Raw genomic sequence first — 24,474 nt, forward strand, 5'->3', positions numbered from 1 at the left:
GGTGCATATCAGGAGGTCATACCCTGTCCTGACTGCTGCCTATAGGGACACTTTTGTTAAATCATTGAAAATCTTGCTTTAAATTTCTTTGGTATTATTTATTTGCATATAAATATTTGCATATAGTTGGATGTTCGTAAGAATATCTCTAACAATAATTGTCTTCATATTGGATCTTATTGTGTATATAAGAGGTACGATGTATTGCGGTATTGCAACAGTTAAATATCTCTCCACTCATGAAAATCCCATTGACATATTCATATTGTATTTATATTGATTGGAAGGGCAAAGAGAACAAGAAAGAAACGACAATTAAATTTCACTGGGGACAAATAAACTTCCCTAATCCATTCATTGACTCCCTGAATCGATTCTCCTCTTGTGTATTAACGTGTTTGTATTCCCTTCTGTATAAATTATCAATGAATAATTGCTGGATTTATGCTTTATATATTCTACATAGCCTTAAGTAAAGATTACAATGTATATCATATATATATATATATATATATATATATATACACCGCGTTCCAAATTATTATGCAAATGTTATTTTTCGCTGATTTTCCTAAATAGTCGATGCAAATGACAGTCAGTATAATCTTCAAGCCATCAACCGTTGGAGTATAATGCAAATTTTATTGAACAAATCTCCTAATGATAACAGATTTTTTTTTAGAAGAAAAAACCCTCAAAATGCACTTTTCAAATTATTATGCACAACAGAGATCAAAATATTTTAAAGGTTGTAAAGAGAACTAAAATGGTAATTTGTTGCATTTGCAGCATCAGGAAGCCATATCTACAGAAATCAAAAGCTCTTTCAATCAAAAAAAACTTAACAGGCCAAGATACATGTTAACATAGGACCCCTTCTTTGATATCACCTTCACAATTCTTGCTTCCATTGCATTTGTGAGTATTTGGACAGTTTCTGCTTGAATATCTTTGCAGGATGTCAGAATAACCTCCCAGAGCTTCTGTTTTGATGTGAACTGCCTCCCACCCTCATAGATATTTTGCTTGAGGATGCTCCAAAGGTTCTCAATAGGGTTGAGGTCAGGGGAACATGGGGGCCACACCATGAGTTTCTCTCCTTTTATGCCCATAGCAGCCAATGACACAGAGGTATTCTTTGCAGCATGAGATGGTGAATCAGCCATAAATCTTTTCACAGTACGATGATCACGCTTAAAGAGGCTCTGTCAACATATTATCAAATCCCTATCTCCTATTGCATGTGATGGGCGCTGCAATGTAGATAACAGTAAAATTTTTTGTTTTTTTTAAAAACGATAATTTTTGCCCAAGTTATGAGCAATTTTATATTTATGCAAATGAGCTTTTCAATGGACAACTGGGCGTGTTTTCTCGTATTTCCAACTGGGCGTGTATTGTGTTTTTACCAACTGGCCGTGTTTACTTGTTTTACCAACTGGGTGTTGTGAATAGAAGTGTATGACGCTGACGAATCAGCATCATACACTTCCCATAGTTCCCACCCAGCTTCTTTCACGGCAGACACAGCGTGACGTCACCCACAGGTCCTTCAACCTTGTCGTTGGACAAAGAAGATACATCAGCTCCAGGCGTCCAAAAGGTTAATAGGCTCGCCTCTAGGGAGTTTGCTATGCTTACCTGCACATGGTGATGCTGCTGCAAATTCAACTGTACTCTGACGCCTGGAGCGGATGTGGCTTCTCTCTTCCGACGCCAAGGTTGAAGGACCTGTGGGTGACGTCACGCTGTATCTGCAGTGAAAGAAGCTGGCTGGGAATGATGACGTCACCCACAGGTCCTTCAACCTTGGCGTCGGAAAAGAGAAGACACGTTCGCTCCAGGCGTCAGAGTACAGTTGAATTTGTACACACGCCTCGTTTACGCCTGAAAATAGGTCGTGTGAACCCAGCCTTATAGTATGGGTTGTTAGAGTATGTTCACACGCTTAACAAAAAGCAGCTGAAAATACGGAGCTGTTTTCAAGGGAAAATTGCCTCTGATTTTCAGCCGTTTTTTTAACAAATCGTGTTTTTTGCGGCGTTTTTTTATGGCCGTTTATGGGGCTACATATTTAGGAGACTGATCCTCATTATCTGTACCACAATTTGGGATCCAAATGTTGGTAAGCATGTCTTTGAATCCTAAAGGGCCCTATGAGTTCCAGTTATGACTATGAATATGGTCTTGCCTCACTGACAACCTAGCAATAATGCTGGGATTGCTACTAGGAGTAACCAATTCGATTTTATATCAGAAATCCGTATATGTACAAAGAGTAAGTGAATTTGGTTAAAGTGGTTGTCCAAGTATTCTTTTCAGAAACAGCGCCACTCTTGCTATGGGCTGTGTCTGGTATTGCAGTTTAGCCGCATTCACTTGAATGGGGATAAGCTGCAGTACCAGACAGATGCCATGAAAAACGAGTGGCGTTGTTTCTGGAAAAACGAGAAGGAGACCCTTATGTAATCTGTTCTCATCCTGGAAAATCCCCTTTAAACATACCCTGTACCTCTGCATTCTGTATGGTTTGCAAATAACCCTATTGACTAACACTGACAACATTAGAAAATATTTTTTCCAGTTTTCTTGTATTTAATCCACAAAACGAAAAGAAATCCACAGCACTGGACTGCACGTGGGTGCACGCCTCAAATAGACCTGGTCCGCGGTCCTGGATATCAAGCAGACAAAGAATGGACAGAGGCAGCACTTCCAAAAAGAACAAGAGCTATTTATTCACCCATGCGATGTTTCAGTCCAACTGGACTTTTTTCAAGCCTATAATCCAGTCACGGATCTATTTTTGAGGGTCACCATCCGCTGCCCTCACCAACCAACTGAAAATGATGAATCTGCCAACTGTGCCCCATGTGAGAAGATCTGTACAGTTACAGCGGAGAACATGGGAGAAAAAGGCCATTGAAGTGTGATTTGCACAACCCCGGGGTGAAATCTTGTTGCTTATCAGTTATATTTGGAGCTGTCACTTCTTAAAGCACTGTCATCTCACATTAATTTACAGAAGTCGTTGCCTTCCATATGCCCCCGGGCACTTCTGTTGTAATGTTAGTAGAAAGCAAGAAATAAAAGAAATGCCAAATTATATGATATAAATATTGAAATGCTACAATGGCTTCATGGGAATATCACACTAATAAGCACTTGTAAACCCTTGTAAAAAGTCAGACTATTGATTGCAATCAGGCCACGGCGTGGCACAGCGCATTATGCAAAAGAGTCAGTTTGTGCCAAAATATTGTACGTTGCTTAACAAGGAAAACATACCACTACAATACCCAGGGCTTTCCACAGAGAAGTGATCTCCACAATCTGTATCACATGTACATAGTGAAGTATAATGACCCATGCAGCAGTTTCTTAAAGGGATTTTCCAGTTTTATTTAAAGCTTATAGGGGTTGTCCGCTTTGGGCAACCCCTTTTTATTAAAGGGGATTTCTAGTCCCTAAAAATTAATTGCCTATCCTCAGGATAGGCCATCAATAGCTGATCGGTAGGGGTCCGACTCCCGGGACCCCCGCCGATCAACTGTTTTAAAGGGGGTGCAGTGCTCGTACAAGCGCAGCTTCCCCTTTGATTCTACTTGTTCACTGTGAGTCGTTGACACACATTTAGCGGCGATTCACAGGTATTGCAGCCCTTTTTCCCATTCACTTCAATGGGAGAAGGCTGCAATACTGGGAATCGCCACTACATCTGTGTCGACGATGCACAGTAAACAAGAAGAAATGAAGGAGAAGCAGGGCTCGTACGAGCGCTGAACCCCCTTCAAAACAGCTGATCGGCGGTGGTCCCGGGATTCGGACCCCGACTGATCAGCTATTGTTGGCCTATCCTGAGGATAGGTCATCAATTTTTAGGGACTGGAAATTCCCTTTAAAAGGGTTCCCCGAAAATAAGCTCATAACAGTGACAATCAAATATAACCATCAAGGGAATTTAACAAGTGTTCAATTTTTCCTATAGCGCCACCAAGGAAGAACTGAAGCATTACATAGTGCTCATTTAAATTAATGAGCTTTCTAGGGAATGAATGAACACGCTGGGTCCTCCAGAGAGCAAGACACTCTTTGTAGCTGCTCTATGCTCCAACTTATTGATGAAGGCCCCAAATAAAGGATTAGTCACTAATGATCTATGCAGACCTAGGTATCTCCATGGTAACAGACTACAAACAAACCCTGTGTGTAGTCTGATCTTGCAGTTAGGGTATGTTCACACGACCTATTTTCGGCCGTTTTTTGGGCCGTAAACGCCCGAAAAACGCCCGAAAAATCTGAAGCAGAACGCCTCAACGGCAAAACGGCGTTCTGTTCCGACGAAGCGTTTTTCGCTGTGTTTTTACGCGTAAAAAAACGACCACGAAAAAGAAGTGCAGGTCACTTCTTGAGACGTTTTTGGAGCCGTTTTCCATAGACTCTATTGAAAAAAGCTCCAAAAACGGCCGTAAAAAACGCAGCGAAAAACACAGCGAAAATCGCGAGTGGCACAAAAACCGTCTGAAAATCAGGAGCTATTTTCTCTTGAAAACAGCTCCGTATTTTGAGACATTTTTGACGCTGCTTCTTGCTAACCTTCAGACAAGCACAGTATCCTTTTGCCAATTTACATATTTACTTTGCTATGGAGTTAACTTCTCAATAATGTTGCCAGTATAATTAATAAGCACTCATATCCATAATCAATGCATTACGGCTAGGACTCCATGGTAACATTTGGTCACATAATAATTGCAGTAAAATCTTGGGATTACCACAACTATAACGCAATTTCAATGTTTTTGTAATGATAGGGGTAGGGAAACAGACAAGTGAGCCCTAATCTACCCGCCACTCTGTCCCTGCCTACTTGCAACGACCCGCCCTAGGCGACGGGGTACAACTGGGCGGCGGTCCCTACGCTCAGTAAGTGCACGGGACAAACAGAGAAGGGTACACAAAGCTAAGGGAAATGGGGCAGTTGCCCACGGCAACACCGTGAGCAACAAGAGAGGTGAACGAGCCGAGTCAAACCAGGAGTGTACGAGGTACCAAACGCAGAGCAGAAGAGTAGTCAGTAAGCCAGGGTCAGAGTGAAGCAGGATCAAATAATCAGGAGCTGTAGCTTGGCCAGGAAACCACACGAGAAGAATCACAAGCACTGGAGGAACAGGAAAGGCAGGCATAAATAGACAGAGGGCGGGAGCTAGCTGAATCTGGCCAGGCTGCGATAGGCTCTCCCACTCCTAAGCCTGCCAGCCTGAGTGGTGGAAGCTGGAGTCAGTCTCAGAGACATAGACTCAGGTGCCGACTGATTACCTATGGGCGTTAACCCCGCTGTGCCTGGCAGATCCTTTGCAGTACCCTCTCTTTTATGAGGGGCCACCGGACCCTTTCTAAGTGGACCTGGTTTATTGGGGAAACGAAGGTGGAACTTCCTGACCAATACCCCAGCGTGAACATCCCGGGCGGATACCCAAGTCCTCTCCTTAGGCCCGTAACCTCTCCAATGGACCAGGTACTGGAGGGAGCCTTGGACCATCTTGCTGTCCACAATCTTGGCCACCTCGAATTCCACCCCCTCAGGGGTGAGAACGGGAACAGGAGGTCTCCTCGAGGGAGCCAAGGACGGTGAGCAGCGTTTAAGGAGGGAGGCATGAAACACGTCGTGTATTCGAAAAGATGGGGGCAACTCCAGTCGGAAGGAGACAGGATTGAGGACTTCAATGACCTTATACGGCCCAATAAACCGGGGAGCAAATTTCTTGGACGGGACCTTAAGGCGCAAGTTCCTAGACGATAACCACACCAGATCCCGACCATAAACAAGGGGTTAGCAGAACGTCTTCTATCAGCCTGAGTTTTTTGTACGCTCTGGGACGCCTCTAGGTTCTTCTGAACCTGGGCCCAGACTGTGCACAGTTCCCGATGAACGACCTCTACCTCAGGATTGTTGGAACTACCAGGTGAAACGGAGGAGAACCGTGGATTAAACCCAAAATTACAGAAAAAGGGGGAGACCCCTGACGAGTTACTGACCCGGTTATTGAGGGAAAATTCGGCGAGGGGAATGAATGAGACCCAATCATATTGACAGTCAGAGATAAAACACCTTAAATATTGTTCTAGAGATTGATTAGTCCTCTCAGTTTGGCCATTAGTTTCAGGATGGAAGGCAGAGGAGAAGGACAGATCAATCTCCAACTTTTTACAGAAGGCCCTCCAAAACAATGAAACAAATTGTACCCCTCTGTCCGAAACAATATTGACAGGGACCCCATGGAGACGCAGGATGTGTTTGACAAACAAGGTAGCTAACGTCTTGGCATTGGGTAATTTCTTGAGGGGCACAAAGTGGCACATCTTACTGAAGCGGTCTACTACAACCCACACCACCGACTTGCCTTGAGATGGAGGCAAATCGGTGATAAAATCCATGGAGATATGGGTCCAAGGTCTCTTGGGAATGGGCAAAGAACGTAGTAAGCCCGCTGGTCGGGACCTGGGAAGCTGGAGTCAGTCTCAGAGACATAGACTCAGGTGCCGACTGATTACCTATGGGCGTTAACCCCGCTGTGCCTGGCAGATCCTTTACAGTTTTCTTATGGAAAACAGGGTCACAGGTGACCTCCCGGCCATTGCAAAAACTCTGGGCAATTTTGCACAGCCCCAGCCTAAGGCCGGATTCACACAAGCGCGTGCGTTTTGCGCACGCACAAAATGCAGCGTTTTGAGTGCGCAAAAGGCACTTAACAGCTCCGTGTGTCATGATCATATGGCGCGCGGCTGCGTGATCATTATTATTATGACATCATTATTATCATGACACTGTTTGTATGTTTGTAGCACGTGGTGCTTTTCTGTTTTCATTCATACTTTTCACTGAAGTTGCGCGAATCACGCGCGTCCCACGGAAGTGCTTCCGTGTGGTGCGCGTGATTTTCACGCACCCATTGATTTCAATGGATGCGTGATGCGCGAAATACGCACAAAGAACGGACATGTCGTGGGTTTTACACAGCGGACTCACGCTGCACAAAAATCACGGACTGTCTGCACGGCCCAATAGACTAATATAGGTCCGTGCGAGGTGCGTGAAAATCACGCGCGTTGCACGGACGTATATCACGTTCGTCTGAATAAGCCCTAATGGTGACAAACAATCAGGCCAAACTGACCAATACGTGTTAGATTTTTTCTAAAATATACGCACATTTTTCTGAGACTAGTTAAATCTATACACAATAGTCAAGAATTTCCCGTGGGGTACAATGGAAAATGTAAATCCTATAAATGTTTCATAAAGCTAAAATTATTTTTCCATGCAAAAATTATTCAGATTACAACTTAATATTTGTACATGTATAGAAATAAGATTGGGGTCAAAATCCACAAGCTTTACATTTAGATAGGGTACAATAAATTTGGGGTGTGGGGGGCATATGCATATGAGTTAAATCTATCCATCTGATCATTTATGTGTTTTCTACAATAAAAATATACATAAAACAGTCCAAAAATTTTTTGTTTTACAACGGATTTCTTTAGAGGATATTCACAAACCTCTAAGCTGAATCCACATCATAATCTGCAGATCTCCACGGGTCTCCAGTCTGTACTATAATATATTCAGAGCTTTTGTTAAAAACATATGAGAATTTATTATCTTCAATAGAACAATGCAATCTATGAAAATAACCGCAATTAATCTATAGGACCATTTGCAACGCTAATCACACCATCCCTCAAACGGCGCCATACATGGCTGAGAGCACTGAGCGCTCATGTTTACATTACATAATCTTTATGGTACTTGAAGTGAGTCATAATCATCGATATATCCACAGTTTATGGTCTACCGTGGTTTTTGCTAATTGCTCTCTTTATAAAATTAATTTCATATTTATGTAAAGCTCGGAGTGGTGGCGTAAAGGAACAGCAAGCGATTGTTTGCATTTCATATTTGCTTGCCAATTATTTAATTGGGTTATCCATAATTACAAAAAAAGGGTCTGATTTTTTGTTTTATTTTTAGAAATGTCACTCTTGTTTATGGGCTGTGTCTGGTATCGCAGATCAGCTTCATGCACTTGAATGGGGCTGAGCTGCAATACCAGACACAACTTATGAACAAGGGTGGCGCTATTTATGTGGAAAAAAAAAGACAATTTTTTTCTAAAGTCAGAAAACCCCTTTAATGTAATATGATGGATTTATCTGATAACATGTTTTCCGGTGTAGGTCTTACAGGTATGGATAAAAGTATTCATAGGGAATTAATTTATAGATAGGCTGGATCTCAACCAAATATTAGACCAAATACCAGAGTCGAGGAGGCGCCTCCAGTGGCCCCAGTCTCTGTGACAATAATGGTCCCCAAAAGTCCAGTATGAGTCAACCCCATTTGGAGCTGACTTTGGAGCCAATCACCTGCCACTAGGATCTATTTCTTATGGGATGGTTCCCAAGATGGTTTTGCAGTTGGTTATTGATAAATTGATCGTAAGATCTGTTTTTGTTTCACTGCATGTCTTTATTGGTTTTATTAAAGTGTGGCTACATTCGCTGTGTCTATGTAATTAGTAGATGTTAAATGTGTGAAATGAAGTAGCGAAATTTGGTATATGGGTCAGACCTCTCACTTCTGAATGTGATATTACACTTGTTTACTGTTATCAGGGTGTTAGAGCCGATATACAAATCAAGAAGGGGTATTTCCACTAACAAATTCTATTTTTGGTCCCTTTGGCTTTATGAACTATATTCTAAGATCCAAATCTGAAACATATATACAAATTTATGACATCTGAGCAGTATTTAGAGATCTACAAATAAATGACTCTTTGGAAAATCTTCCAGAAATACTGCAGCCCTTAAAGGGGTTGTCCAGGTTGGGGGCTGTTATTTATACTGATGACCTATCCACAGGTGGATCAGCTGTGCCGGCTGCCGTAAGCTATGCAGTGGTCGGTGCCGGAAGCAGAAGTATAGCGGCCGTGTATCAAGTGAATAGGAGCAGATTTTCAGTAACCATGACTCTTCTGACTCTGTACCAATCTACACAGCAAAGCTGAAAAGTGAGCTGCAGAAAGCAGGAAATGCCTGCCCACTGTGTTTGCTCAAGTGGCTAAACGGCAAGGTTTCAGCATTTGCAATTTTGTTTTAAATGGATAGTTACATACAATTTTTATAACCTATATGTTTACAACAAAAATAGTATTACATTTATTATCATAAACAAGTCTATAATTTTCTGATCATATATTCCTTTAAGTGGATGGGACGAGCTTAAATTTCAGAAACAGCCCATTGACAACTATGGTACAGTTTTTGGGGGAAGAAAGTGGACCATTTTTTTCTAATCTCATACAATGTCTTTAAAGGGATACTCCCTATTCAGCAAATTAAGGTTATTCTTTGTATAATGTAAAGTTATAAAATGTTATAATATACTTTTTTATCAATTCATCCAGTTTTTCAAGATCTCTGCTTGCATTCACTCAGTATGATGATCACACAGGTGCTCGGCTCATTAGAGGACACAGCTCTAATGACTGCACTGTAACTGTAACGAGCTGTACACCTGTGTCTCCATCACATGATTAGCACACATGTTTATCCACTGGAAGTAGGAGGTGTCCTATTGAATGACAGATTACCTTGAGAGTTCATAAAAGTTATAAGGGATTGATGCTGAAAGTATATTGAAAAACTGTAAATATTTTCATTATACATAGAATAACCTTTATTTGCTGAAACCGGAAAACCCCTTTAAGCTATTTTTATGAAAAAGTGTAGTGTTGGTCATCTTTGGTGCAGGGGGATCCTAAACGTATAAGGACAGGCACTGTCATTGAGATTTCTTCCTGTGCATGGCAGTTGACAGACAGACAGACAGACAGACAGACAGATAGATAGATAGATAGATAGATAGATAGATAGATAGATAGATAGATAGATAGATAGATAGATAGATAGATAGATAGATAGATAGATTTAAAAAAATGGCGACAGCACACTGCGAACACCAATGTAACCTAAACCACAAAATATAAATAAATATGGGATATATATGTAGGCTTAGTGCCAGTTCTGGGTGTATGTGCAGAGTAGGTCCCCACCTTATAGGGTATGTTCACACGGCGGGGGTCCGTAACGGCTGAAATTACGGGGATGTTTCAGCCTGAAAACATCCCCGTAATTTCAGCCGTACCGGCATGTGCAGGCGCTTGAACGCCGCCTCAATTACGGCCGTAATTAGCGCTGCTATTCATTGGAGTCAATGAATAGCGGCTCCAATTACGGCCAAAGAAGTGACAGGTCACTTCTTCTACGCGGGCGTCTATTTACGCGCCGTCATTTGACAGCGGCGCGTAAATATACGCCTCGTGTGAACAGACAAACGTCTGCCCATTGCTTTCAATGGGCAGATGTTTGTCAGCGCTATTGAGGCGCTATTTTCAGACGTAATTCGGGGCAAAAACGCCCGAATTACGTCCGTAAATAGGCCGTGTGAACATACCCATAGAGGTCGCCTTGTCGTGGCAGATGGGCAAACACTTTTTGATCAAAATGTGCACTAAAAACCTCCCTATTGTAAGATAGATAGATAGATAGATAGATAGATAGATAGATAGATAGATAGATAGATAGATAGATAGATAGATAGATAGATAGATAGATAGATAGATAGATAGATAGATAGATAGATAGATCACAAGTAAAGGCGTGAGGTTTGGGTTTCTTGACCAGTCATAGTGTGATATGCAGATGATGATAGATAGATCTTGTAAGGTGGCTGGTCTTTGCTTTGCTCTACTTACATATGTTTCTGTGGACAAGCACCGTGAACCAGGCGATGGCCCCTAATAAAATGGCCTCATACATTGGACTCGTCCTGGGTGGGAGCAGGAGCTTCTGAGTTGCAGCAAAGTACATTTCCTTATAAAATGATGTATCCAGTTGTGATAGATTCTCTTTAAGTTTAATCCTTTACCTGGTAAAAGTAGAAATGTATTCAGCTTTGCAACATGAGTTTGTCTTTTTAGTGTGCAGAAATATCAAGAAAGAAATATGCTGATGTTAAAATAACCATTTCTTCATCCACAAAGAAGCCTTTGTGGTACAGATGGTTGGCATGTACTGCGCACCTCTTTTATGCCAAGGTTGTTTCCAGTGATTTATTTTACATCTTTGTACTTTTTTTGAAGTAGAAATGTAGGTTGTTTTTCCTCATCTTGACCTAACAGCTGTATTGCTTGGTACAAGAACAGGTTTCTGTAAATGTAAAAGATACACACTCAAAAAATGTCTTAGCTGGAATGTTGGACTGAATGTTGTTGTGTTTTTCCGTATATACTGATTTTATGCTGTTTCTTAGCAATTCTTTGTCACAAATAAAATAAAGTATCACAACACTAACATTAAAAGGTAATCCGACCTAAATAAAAAAGCAATCAACTTTGCAAACAGTCTTAATTAAAAATATCATACCGTTTTCTGTATTCAGCTCCTATGCAGACCTATGTGTCTCCATGTTTACAGGCTACATATAAACCCTGTGTAGTTTCATCTCGCACTCATACCAACCTTTATTTAATATTTTAGCAAGAAATAGTGAACAGACAGAAGGAAATATGACTGCAGGATCAGACTGCACAGGTTTATTTGTAGTCTGTAACTATGGAGACACATAGGCCTGCCTAGGAGCTCTATACACAATACAGTAGAACATTGTTATTTATAGGCTATGGACACCTTTGAGGGCTTTTTTTTTTTTTTTTAAACAAATAGATCAGTCTGTGTGTTTAGTGTAACTGTGTAATTAGTCTTTATTAAAAAAAAATCGTTTTACTCTTGGAGACACAGCTGTTCTATATTCTCAATACAGAACAGCTGTATCTCCAAAAGTAAAACGATCAGCATAATTAAATTATATATCTAACCAAAGGGGATCTAAATAGACAGCGGATCAGTGTAGAAAAATTATGGAGATAAAAATCTTTAAAGGGACATTAATGGGACTTGACAAACCAAGTGCTGGATTATCAAATATTCTGGATTATTAGACAGTATAAAAAAAAAGTCAATAAGACTTTTAAAGGTACAGAACATATAGGAATGCAGAAAATAAATGTTATTAGAACATTTGCTTTTATTATAATCAGAAGATTCTCATAATTGATCAGTTCTCCTAGAACTTCTACTTTATCCAAAACGTAAAAATGTTTTTCCATTTTTTTGGCTAAAAATTACATTTGGTAATTTCCTAGTCTTAATATGTCAGCCCTTAAAACTCCCACACGGGATGTGACCCACCTTTCCTAAAGTGTTCACCTACTCCTGTATCATATCGTAACTAGACATATTTCCCTTTTTTCAAGGATTGGTGGGGGTGATGCAGATCGGACCCCCACAGATAAGATTGTTATGGCATATGACAGCGATTTAAGTTTCTGCTCTCGCAAATAGTGAGAAATCCCCCCCTCTGTGACATAATAGACCATATAGGAAGGGGTTGTTTTCATGAGACAACCCCTTTAAGAACAAATAAACTTTACCTAATTAACATATAGTCTGATCCGCTTTACTAATTATGAACATTAGCCTCGAGTTTAACTTCCCCCCCATACAGCTATAACTTTATTACATATACTATATTTTTTTTTTCTGTAGATGCATCAGGGATTGTTTTTTGTTGGCAGAGTTGTATTTTTTAGCACTATTTTGGGGTGCATGTAAATAAGTGTTTACATTATATTCAGACTTTTTTGGGGGGTTTTTTGCGCTGTTCACCAGGCACTATTAATAATAGGTTATGGGCATTGCCAGACGTGGCGGAATTGCTCTGGAATTCCGCTGCGGAATACGCAGAGTACACGTTCCTCCATTGATTTCCACAGCTTTTTAGTTAGGTTCGTGCACACGCTGCGGAAAACTCAGCTGCGGACCATAGGCTGCGGTGCAGAATTTGGTGTCCGCAGTATACATTGGCTGTTGCGGACGTGTAGCGGACTTGTTGCGGACTCATTGCGGAATTTCTCCATTGACTTTAATGGAGAGTCAAAATTCTGCAATGAAGTCCGCAGATGTTATGTGTGTTGCGTAGCGTATTGGTTTTACGAACATGATATTTCTTCATTCTGGCTGGACCTATGTATTTCTAGGTCTATAGCCAGACTGAGGCCCCATGCACACTAACGTAAAAACGCCCGTAATCACGGGCCGTTATTACGGCATGGGCAGACCCATAGAAGTCAATGGGGCTCCCGTAATTACGGGTGACTACGTGTGTGCACCCGTAATTACGGGAGCGTAGCTAGGCGACGTCAGTAAATAGTCACTGTCCAGGGTGCTGAAAGAGTTAAGCGATCGGCAGTAACTGTTTCAGCCCCCTGGACAGTGACTTCCGATCACAATATAAATCAACCTGTAAAAAAAAATAGAAGTTCATACTTACCGAGAACTCCCTGCTTCTTCCTCCAGTCTGGCCTCCCAAGATGACGTTTCAGTCCAAGTGACGGCTGAAGCCACTCACAGGCCAATCACAGGCTGCAGCGGTCACATGGACTGCCGCGTCATCCAGGGAGGTCGGGCTGGATGTCGAAAGAGGGACGTGTCACCAAGACAACGGCCGGGTAAGTATGAACTTCTTTTACTTTTACTAGGGAAAGGGCTGTCCCTTCTCTCTATCCTGCACTGATAGAGAGGAGGGAAGTAGTCTTCACCCGAATACGCAACGGCTAGTCCACATCAATTTAATGCCCATTTTAGGCAAATCCGCAACAGAATTGATGCGGACAGTGGCGGAAGAAATACACCACGTCTGGTCATGCCCTAAGGCCATGTTCACATGTGCGTTGGAGGCTCCATTAGGAGTCTCTATTGCAGATTCCATCAAAAATCATGCAGCTCTATTTTGGCCGGTAAAATGACGGAAACCATTACAGAAACCCAACGGAATCCAATAAAGACATCGTTGGTGTCTGCCATGTGACAGATCTCACACTTCCGTTATTTCCGTTTTTTCAAATTCGATGGCGGAATAGAAAAAGGGAAATGACCATGCAGTTTGCACGAGTTGTTATGGCCTGTGTAAAGGGCCTCTATTGGTGCACTTTATGATACGTTTTGAAGGACTATAGTTGTGATTTTACACATTTTTTTAATTTTTTTTTATATATCAAAGTGGCATCATTTTCATCTTTTACCTAGCTGGTGTCTTTTTTTCCTAGGCCCTCTGGCTGGACACAGATACGCAACAATGTTGAATACAATAGTAATAAAATATTAATTTTGAACACAAATATCAGCAAGGACTACAGAATTCCAAAGCAAAATTCTAATGTTTGTATTTCATTTATTTTATTTTTTCAATTAAAAAGTTGAATTCATCAAAGTGCAAAGATGCAGCTCCCTGGGTTATAATTAAAGATGCACATTCCTAAAATAAATGACCTTTAAGACTTTCTTTTAGTATTTTGCTTCTTTAATGATATCTTAGCGTACCTTGCTTTGTGGGAGAAGTTTTGCATCATCGCCTTTATATATCTCTGCAGATGTCTTTGGAATTAATATAATATTAAAGATTCCATAATGCAATGAATATTTTTTTTCAGCGCGAAAAAAAACAACAAAACACAAAAAAAAAACTGAACAGTGCTTTCTGCTTGCTTCCAGATAATTATAGGTATAACTTTTGCCTGAAAAGTACAATTTTATTTCTTCGCTTGATGTCTGTGGGAGGACACCAATGAGAGTATTTTACGTGGTATATTTTTCTGCAACAATTAACAGAGATAAAAAGACGCTGCATTCTGTTTTGTGGACTGGCAATATAGCAATATATCAATATATCTGATTCCATTAGTTTGTGATCCTGTCAATGTACAAGATATAGAAAATATGGGGGTTCATAGATATAAAAATATGGGATAGTGTGGGGTACATGCTGTAACAGGGAGGTCCATGACAAATCGAAAAGTCCCCTACTCTTCATTCCTGGTAACTGCTAACCTCCACCCTACCTGTGCTTTCCTGGTCTCACCAAAAGCCAATCAGCATCTTAGCCTCTTCAGCGATCATCCCAAGATCAGCCGTGTAGCAAAACCTGTAAAAGCATTGGGAAAGTTGGGGAGGGTAGTTTTAAAAACAATGTTATACCCTAACTCTATGCCCCTTTTCCCTCTTCTTATAAGATGGTTATTTTCTGATGACACTGGGAGGAGGTGGAAGGAGAGTGATCACTGGCTGATTACATTATGCTCTAAGGTTAAGCACAAGGCATGGGGCATGAGGGAACATGATGTCCTACTGGGCATTAAAGGGATTGTCCACTTTAGACAATCACTTTTGGTTAGAATTATCTCATCACAAGTTATCCCACTGAAACCCCCTTTAATCAGCTGTAATTTGTAGGGGGGACAAAAGCAAGTGTTAAATTCTCCCACAGTGCCACCACAGGAGAAATGAAGCATTACACATTGACTATGGAAATCAATAGGCTGGCCATGCAATGGCATGGACCACCAAAGCAGGAAATGTTCTTTGTAACCACTTTTTGCTCTTGCTGATAGATGAGAGTTGCAACCTATTTTCCCAGACATCTAAATGGAAAATTCACCTTGTTATTCAGTTAATTATCCCTCTTTTTGAAGAGGTAAGTTTAAAAACATTTTCAGACATTTTTCAGGGCAAATTAACTGTGAAAAAAAAGTGCATAAAAATTCTCATAATGCTCCCACACTGCAAAAACATAATCCATAGGTTAATGGGCTTCCTATGAAATTAGCCCTAGTGTGCGTGGGTCTGAGATATGGATAATAAATGGGAAGCCCCCTTGGGGACATGGACTTATATGATTGATAATAACCTCTAAACACTGCTATAGAACATGTTGGCGTTATGTAAAGGGAAATAATAAAATTTGCATAACAATCCCCAACCCAATGGGGGAGATTTATCAAAAGTATTGCAAGGCAAAAGTGGTGCGGTTGCTCATAGAAAGCTATCGGAGATTCCTGCTGCTCATGTTTGCTGGTGTTGTCAGCAGCCAGACCAAGTGTGATGAGACAACTTTTTTAAGAATACTGTACATAGTGATCATTTTGTGGAGTTCCAAGTCTATAATAAAAGCTGCACTGTGTTAAGAACATATTGATATCATTAGCTGTCAGCATTCCACATTGTATAGTTCCTGTTCCTCTGCATTGGATAAAACTTTGAAAGAGGCATTTTTATGGATCGAACAAATTTAATTTGGGGTTTCTTAGGGTCCTCTTACACGGCCGGACATAGACCGTGTAAACGAGCGCCGATCAACGAGTCAGCTCATTGATCAGCACTCGTTTGCCCGTTTCACAAAGAGCTATGTATGAAGACGAGCGCTCATTACTATGATCGCTCGTCACCATACTTTTCTGTCATGTCGGCAGCACGTCTACCTTCTTTACACAGAGATACGTGCTGCCGACAATAATAAAATGTAATGCTGCATAAACGATACGATCAGTCGATGAACGAGCATTTACTGGTTCATCGGCTGATCGTTGCCCTGTTTACTCAGGGCATTGATCGGGAACGAGAATTCATATGAACGTTCGTTTGCCCGATAATTGCCCCGTGAATAAAGGACTTTAGACTTCAGTGTGTAGAGAAACAGATAAGATGTCTAGGAGCTTTACTAAAATAATGCAAAAAATAAAAAAATTTACTTTGAGATTGGCAGTTAGGAATCTCAAGATGCTACGCAGCAGCTGCTTACTGTGACCAGCTATCTCCAAGATGGATAAGAGTGGTAAATGTCCTACCCAAGACAGTCTAAAGTCATTAAAATCCTATCAGCCTAAGGCAACGAATGCTCACATATTCCCCAGTCCACTCTCGCCTCCAACAAACTGTACAATGACATTCCTCATTTATTAGCATCTTATCAGTCTTGAAATTAAATCCACTCAACTTTATTTTCAGTGACGTCTGTTTATATTTTCTAAAGATCTTTGAAGGCATTCTAAAATAAAATATTAAGATCACCATGGGAAAGCAGAATTTTGACTGTCTTTATCTTAAACCCACAAATGCCGTTTTTACTGTCAAATATATTGTGCCTCTGATCAGAGTGAGTGGCATTGTATTACCTTGAACTGAAATGCAAATATGAATTTGTATTGATAGGATAATTTATTTAAAGAGAAAAATGCAGTATGAAAATAATATTGAAGTGTAATGTTGTCAGCATACGGAACCTTTTAACAACATTTTCTAGCATACATTTTTAATGGTCCTTGCATGCTCCCTCTTGACTCTTCTGTGAGTCAGATTTTGTGACAAAGGATGATGTCTTGACCCTTTTGTCCTGTGCCCTCTCAACTAATTTCCACATTCCTAATGGCTTGGCCATTCTTTCTCACAGCTGTGCTCAGGACTAGAGCCATGCCCACAGCACTTGGGTTGGCTCATGCCACTCTGGGTAACATTGCTTGTTTTTTTTAACCACACATAGGCAGGTCCTTGGCTCCCTGCCACACTATTCTTCATGCAAACCACAGGCTTCTTTTAGTCCAGCCCTGCTGGAATGTTTGTATCACCACATTTCAGGCACAGGTCAATGCTATGATGTCATCACACTGGCTCACGTCTGTAGGCAGGCAAGCACAATGACGTGCCTGCCACCCTCCTCCTTAAAATACAAGCTTCACATCTCTACAACAACGTACCCTCATACATAGGGACCTAAACACACTACTACAGGCTGCAGGAACTAGTTTTAGTCCAAGCTGACACTCACCAATGTTCACATTACATGATTTTGAAATGTGAGGATGGGGGTTAATCCCATAACCTCCCCATTGTGTACGTCCATGCCATCAATTCAATTTCAAAGACTTCTCTCATACTGCATCTATGCCCTGAAATGCACTAACTTGTACCAACAGTCTTAATTCTTCATAATTGTATTTACATCTTTAGAGATGCCTATCATACTTCCAAATGGCATTATATTTGCACCGTAGCCCGTACCGGACGTCTTAAACCTGTTTTTCAACATCAATTCTCATGACCAGTACTGCTACATTTTTCTATCCGTTAAGTTTACCACACTCCTTTCTTCCCACTGCACTTTACAGACTTGACAGCTGGCTGACCGGTTCGTGCACCATTATTAGTGCTCCTTTGGTACTCCAGTATGGCTCCTTCCCTTTATACAACCAGCACTTCTACCTATTGTGGTACTCCCCTCATCCACTATAAATTATTAGCCCTAACAAGCAGGGTGCTGTGTCCAAATATTTAATTATTAAAAGGAATGTTTTATTTAACTGAAGTTTGTTTGTTTATTTATTTATTTGTTATGTCGAGTATGCAATTACAATGGCTGGGGACTGTTGCTTAGCAACATTCCAAGTGACAGCAGGGTGACCACTCTATCTGTGCTTAGGTTTCAGTGTAAGGTGGTGGTCAACATTTACATATATAATTATGTAGGCACAGAACATTCTGCCTTCTTGTGTGGCGGCTCATGCTGCTCCGATAGGGAAGCCATATCCATTTCAGAACACTTTATGTAATGATGGAATTTGATCATATATTTCAAGTGCCTGAAAAGATAAATGGGAAAAACACCTTAGGCCTCAGCCGCATTGCTTCTGGGGGATAATACATAGTCCGTAAGGACTCCATGGGCCACCATACAGGGTCTGTGCAAATGGCTATGCCATGTGCCTGGGTACTTAAGGGGGAATTCCACCATTAAAAAACACAAATACATAGATTTACACTATATAAGTTCTCTTAATTCAAGTGTTTTTTTATGTTTTTTAGCCATTACGTTTGTTTAATTTCCAAAATGTTCCAAATTTGACAACAGAACGTTTGAGCCATTACGGTTTCCACAGGCGACACTAGGGCTAACTTCTGTCCCATAAGGAAATTTTATTTTTTTGCAGAGCACCATTACATGATCTAGTGGAGACACTCATAACAGTATTAGTAACAGTATCAGAAGTTTTGATCGGTGGGGGTCCGAGCACTGAATCCGCCACGATCACTATAACAAAGCGGCACAAGCGCACAAGGCGAGCGCTGTCCTGCTTAGTTTCTGATCGGCTTCCCTTGGAGAGTCGAATGAGCGGTGTGCGGGCTCAATAGAAAGTCGGTGAGGTTTACAAATAGAAGCCCATTCCCCTTACAAACTAAAGCAAGAAAGATAACAACCTTCAGATACTGTCAACATGATATTCCATAGAAGTTCCATTCAAAGACAAAGAATTACCCCCCGGTTACATTTACTTCTCGCAAATTGAGACTATTGCTAGAATGGGTATCTCAAACCTCAGAGGTTTATATGAAATCAGAAAAAAACGGTTTGATTTTCTTTTCAGAAACAGCGCCTCTTGTGTCCTTGGGTTGTACCTGGTACTGCAGAAAGTCCTTATGCCAGTAAATAATCACATTTTTCAAGCGGAGTTAGGCTTTAATTAGAATTACAATGCCAGATCTCCAAATGGGTTGAAAATCTGCATTGTATTCTGTTACTAACCAGCAGTCTAAACAAACTGGGCAAACAGGAAAAGCTTCATTAAAGAGTCTTAGTATTTCTATATGTTCTGCCATGTAAGAACTTTACCTCTGTACAGTAAGTGATTTCTTATGTAATGTGCTTGGTCTGTGCAAAAGATAATTTCCTTTGTGTGCATTACAAATTGCAGAGTGAATAATTGTCTACATCAATCTGTGCTGGGTGAAGCATTTTAGGGTGGTGATGCCTAGTCAGTGATTGATGTGTGTGACATGGGTGAGGGCGAGGGTAATATTAGAGGTAGGGGGGTGCTTAAAAGTGACATATGCATGGGGTTGTGAGGTTATTATAACAAGTTTATATGGTAATTGCAATGTCTCTTATGCCCATGTCCATCACTCCTAAGCTGTAGTCGCCAGCTGGACGTAGCTCCACGACAGGGTTAGTAGAAAATAACATGCCCCTCGTAGTCGTCACTTTCTGACAGCATCTCACTTACAGACAGCTATGTTTTACAGTAGAATAAGATGAAGCACTCTGCCCAGTAACGTTCTACTATAATATATACTGTCTACATCTCTCTTACATTGGAAGCTAAAGGAGAAAAGTAATATTATATGGTGCACCATAAAAAACAAGCCTGTGATTAGTCTGGCAATAAAAGATTTCCATTGATGTTTATAATCATATATATACAGTGGAGGAAATAAGTATTTGATCCCTTGCTGATTTTGTAAGTTTGCCCACTGTCAAAGACATGAACAGTCTAGGATTTTTAGGCTAGGTTAATTTTACCAGTGAGAGATAGATTATATAAAAAAAAAAAAAGAAAATCACATAGTCAAAATTATATATAATTATTTGCATTGTGCACAGAGAAATAAGTATTTGATCCCTTTGGCAAATAAGACTTAATACTTGGTGGCAAAAACCCTTGTTGGCAAGCACAGCAGTCAGACATTTTTAGTAGTTGATGATGAGGTTTGCACACATGTTAGATGGAATTTTGACCCACTCCTCTTTGCAGATCATCTGTAAATCATTAAGATTTTGAGGCTGTCGCTTGGCAACTCGGATCTTCAGCTCCCTCCATAAGTTTTCGATGGGATTAAGGTCTGGAGACTGGCTAGGCCACTCCATGATCTTAATGTGCTTCTTTTTGAGCCAATCCTTTGTTGACTTGGCTGTATGTTTCGGGTCATTGTCGTGCTGGAAGTCCCAGCCACGAGCCATTTTTAATGTCCTGGTGGAGGGAAGGAGGTTGTCACTCAGGATTTGACAGTACATGGCTCCATCCATTCTCCCATTGAAGTAGTCCTGTGCCCTTAGCAAAGAAACACCCCCAAAACATAATGTTTCCACCTCCATGCTTGACAGTGGGGACGGTGTTCTTTGGGTCATAGGCAGCATTTCTCTTCCTCCAAACACGGCGAGTTTAGTTAATGCCAAAGAGCTCAATTTTAGTCTCATCTGACCACAGCACCTTCTCCCAATCACTCTCAGAATCATCCAGATGTTCATTTGCAAACTTCAGACGGGCCTGTACATGTGCCTTCTTGAGCAGGGGGACCTTGCAGGCACTGCAGGATTTTAATCCATTACGGCGTAATGTGTTACCAATGGTTTTCTTAGTGACTGTGGTCCCAGCTGCCTTGAGATCATTAACAAGTTCCCCCCGTGTAGTTTTCGGCTGAGCTCTCACCTTCCTCAGGATCAAGGATACCCCACGAGATGAGATTTTGCATGGAGCCCCAGATCGATGTCGATTGACAGTCATTTTGTATGTCTTCCATTTTCTTACTATTGCACCAACAGTTGTCTCCTTCTCACCCAGCGTCTTACTTATGGTTTTGTAGCCCATTCCAGCCTTGTGCAGGTCTATGATCTTGTCCCTGACATCCTTAGAAAGCTCTTTGGTCTTGCCCATGTTGTAGAGGTTAGAGTCAGACTGATTAATTGAGTCTGTGGACAGGAGTCTTTTATACAGGTGACCATGTAAGAGCTGTCTTTAATGCAGGCACCAAGTTGATTTGGAGCGTGTAACTGGTCTGGAGGAGGCTGAACTCTTAATGGTTGGTAGGGGATCAAATACTTATTTCTCTGTGCACAATGCAAATAAATATATATCATTTTGACTATGTGAATTTCTTTTTTTTTTTTATATATATAATCTATCTCTCACTGGTAAAATTAACCTAGCCTAAAAATTCTAGACTGTTCATGTTACAAAATCAGCAAGGGATCAAATACTTATTTCCTTCACTGTATGAGCAAGTTTGCATAAACCACAATCCTTTTGTGGTCCGGGACTGTTAGAGAGTGAGAGATAGATAGATAGATAGATAGATAGATAGATAGATAGATAGATAGATAGATAGATAGATAGATAGATAGATAGATAGATAGATAGATAGATAGATAGATAGATAGATAGATAGATAGATAGATAGATAGATAGATAGATAGATATGAGATACATGGATAGATGATAGATATATAGATAGATAGATAGATAGATAGATAGATAGATAGATAGATAGATAGATAGATAGATAGATAGATAGATAGATAGACAGACAGACAGACAGACAGACAGACAGACAGACAGACAGATATGAGATAGATAGATAGATCCATGAAAACGGGCAAAAATAGGACATGTCCGCTAAAACCAACAGCCGTGTGAATAGCTCCATAGAAGTACATTGATTTTTTTTGCAGCCATGTAACGGGCGTTAAAAAAAACAGCCGTCACACGACTGATTTCACCATTCCCGTGAATAAGACCTTAGACTTTTGGTCACGTGATGCTCATGGTAAAGTACTGCGGCCATTGTACGACCACAATAGATCCCTATGGGAAGGAAAACTTGCACAACAATCCCAAGAACTCTGAATAGATTAAATGATTAGGAAACTCGCAGGTCACCTCCAAAACTTTTCCCCAAAGTGATACGGTAGCCTGCAATTTTACTGCAGGCATTGTGTGACCAGAGCCCTAGCCATAGCAGCAGATAGAATGTGGATATTCATGCGGATGGAAATTTAGATTAGAATTTTATCCGCTTGGTTCTGCCAGGTCACAATGCCAGAGGTGTTGTCATAGGGAAACAAGTACAGAAGTTATTTGCACAGGCGGCATGTTATTTGGAATGCTACTATCTTGGCACATAAATTCAGTATTAATGGGCTCTTATATGCAGCTTGTAGTTCTCCTTCAATGTAACGTGAGGCTACAACTTTATATACAAGAATAGCAAAGTAACAAAATATCTCCCGATACATCTGAAGTACTACATAAGAAGCAGTTCTCTCACTCGATTCCGTTATTACTGTTCCATGGCATTGAGTCACCCGACATAACCTTTAATGTGTAAACTTACATATGTTCCTCCAGCGTCTCTCCTGTATCCCTTTGCTTTCCTATCTACAGGGGCATGTAACAATGATTTGTAGTGCTATGGTATATTTGTATGACATCTGGTCTCTAGCAAACTGAAACTTGTGACTGTGCTTGAAGATAAAAGGTCTTAATATGATATATGACAGGATAATGTAAGAAATAAAGTAACTCTAGGAGAACTTTTGTCAGAGCCATATAGCAATGTTATCAGCGGCAGATGCATCTCGGAGAGTTATTAATGGAGATTTGATGAAGAGAACAGATAAAAAATGCCATAAAGAATTATTCCCTAGCATATACATTAAACAAATACTAAGATGTCCTCATCAAAACTAAGATATTATTACTATAATATCGAGCTATGAAACCCACAGATCATTATAATTATTGCAAACGCAATGCTGAGGCCATTTGGTATCCAAAGGACTTCAGAGAGGATTTTCTTAAATAATGTATACCACATATCAGACAGTGCAGATAACTAAATGCTTTTCACAAGAGTACAGGCCTAAATGTTGCCAAAGCAGTAGGGTAAAAAAGATAGACTCATATATATAGATGCCTTATGCAGTGCTTTTTTAAGATACAATATTATTTGGTTTCGGAATGACAATTTTAACTTGAAAATTGTTTAATTTGAGACCATAACTATATGGTTTTAAAGTCATTAAAATGTCAAACCAAAATAAGAAATAGCAGGTAACTAACAAAGGTGGAGAGTAGTACAGTAAATGTAGTACATGTAGATAGCAGTACAGTACATGTAGTACAGGTAAACAACAGTACAGTACATGTAGTACAGGTAGACAGCAGTACAGTATATGTAGTACAGGTAGAGAGCAGTACAGTACATGTAGTACAGGTAGAGAGCAGTACAGTACATGTAGGACAGGTATAGAGCAGTACAGTGCATGTAGTATAGGTAGAGAGCAGTACAGTACATGTAGTACAGGTAGAGAGCAGTACAGTACATGTAGGACAGGTAGAGATTAGTACAGTACATGTAGTACAGGTAGATAGCAGTACAGTACATGTAGTATAGGTAGAGAGCAGTACAGTACATGTAGTACAGGTAGAGAGCAGTACAGTACACGTAGTACAGGTAGAGAGTAGTACAGTACATGTAGTGCAGGTAGAGAGTAGTACAGTACATGTAGGACAGGTAGATAGCAGTACAGTACATGTAGTACAGGTAGAGAGCAGTACAGTATTTGTAGTACAGGTAGAGAGCAGTACGGGACATGTAGGACAGGTAGAGAGCAGTACAGTACATGTAGTACAGGTAGAGAGCAGTACAGTACATGTAGGACAGGTAGAGAGCAGTACAGTACATGTAGTACAGGTAGAGAGCAGTACAGTATTTGTAGTACAGGTAGAGAGCAGTACAGTACATGTAGCACAGGTAGAGAGCAGTACAGTACATGTAGCACAGGTAGAGAGCAGTACAGTACATGTAGTACAGGTAGAGAGCAGTACAGTACATGTAGGACAGGTAGAAAGCAGTACAGTACATGTAGTACAGGTAGAGAGCAGTACAGTACATGTAGGACAGGTA

At 40.6% G+C, this 24,474-nt stretch overlaps 1 long non-coding RNA gene across 1 annotated transcript; it reads right to left on the bottom strand.

Moving 5' to 3' along the window:
* Positions 1 to 18,323: 18,323 nt before the first annotated feature.
* LOC142660391 (uncharacterized) lies at positions 18,324 to 22,539 on the bottom strand. Its single transcript, XR_012850475.1, has 2 exons — positions 22,446 to 22,539; positions 18,324 to 18,596 (listed from the first exon to the last, which is right to left on the bottom strand). It is a non-coding gene; the product is annotated as an uncharacterized LOC142660391 (long non-coding RNA).
* Between the last annotated feature and the right edge of the window lie 1,935 nt (positions 22,540 to 24,474).

This window comes from Rhinoderma darwinii, chromosome 9 (assembly GCF_050947455.1).
Source record: "Rhinoderma darwinii isolate aRhiDar2 chromosome 9, aRhiDar2.hap1, whole genome shotgun sequence".
NCBI lineage: Eukaryota > Metazoa > Chordata > Amphibia > Anura > Rhinodermatidae > Rhinoderma > Rhinoderma darwinii.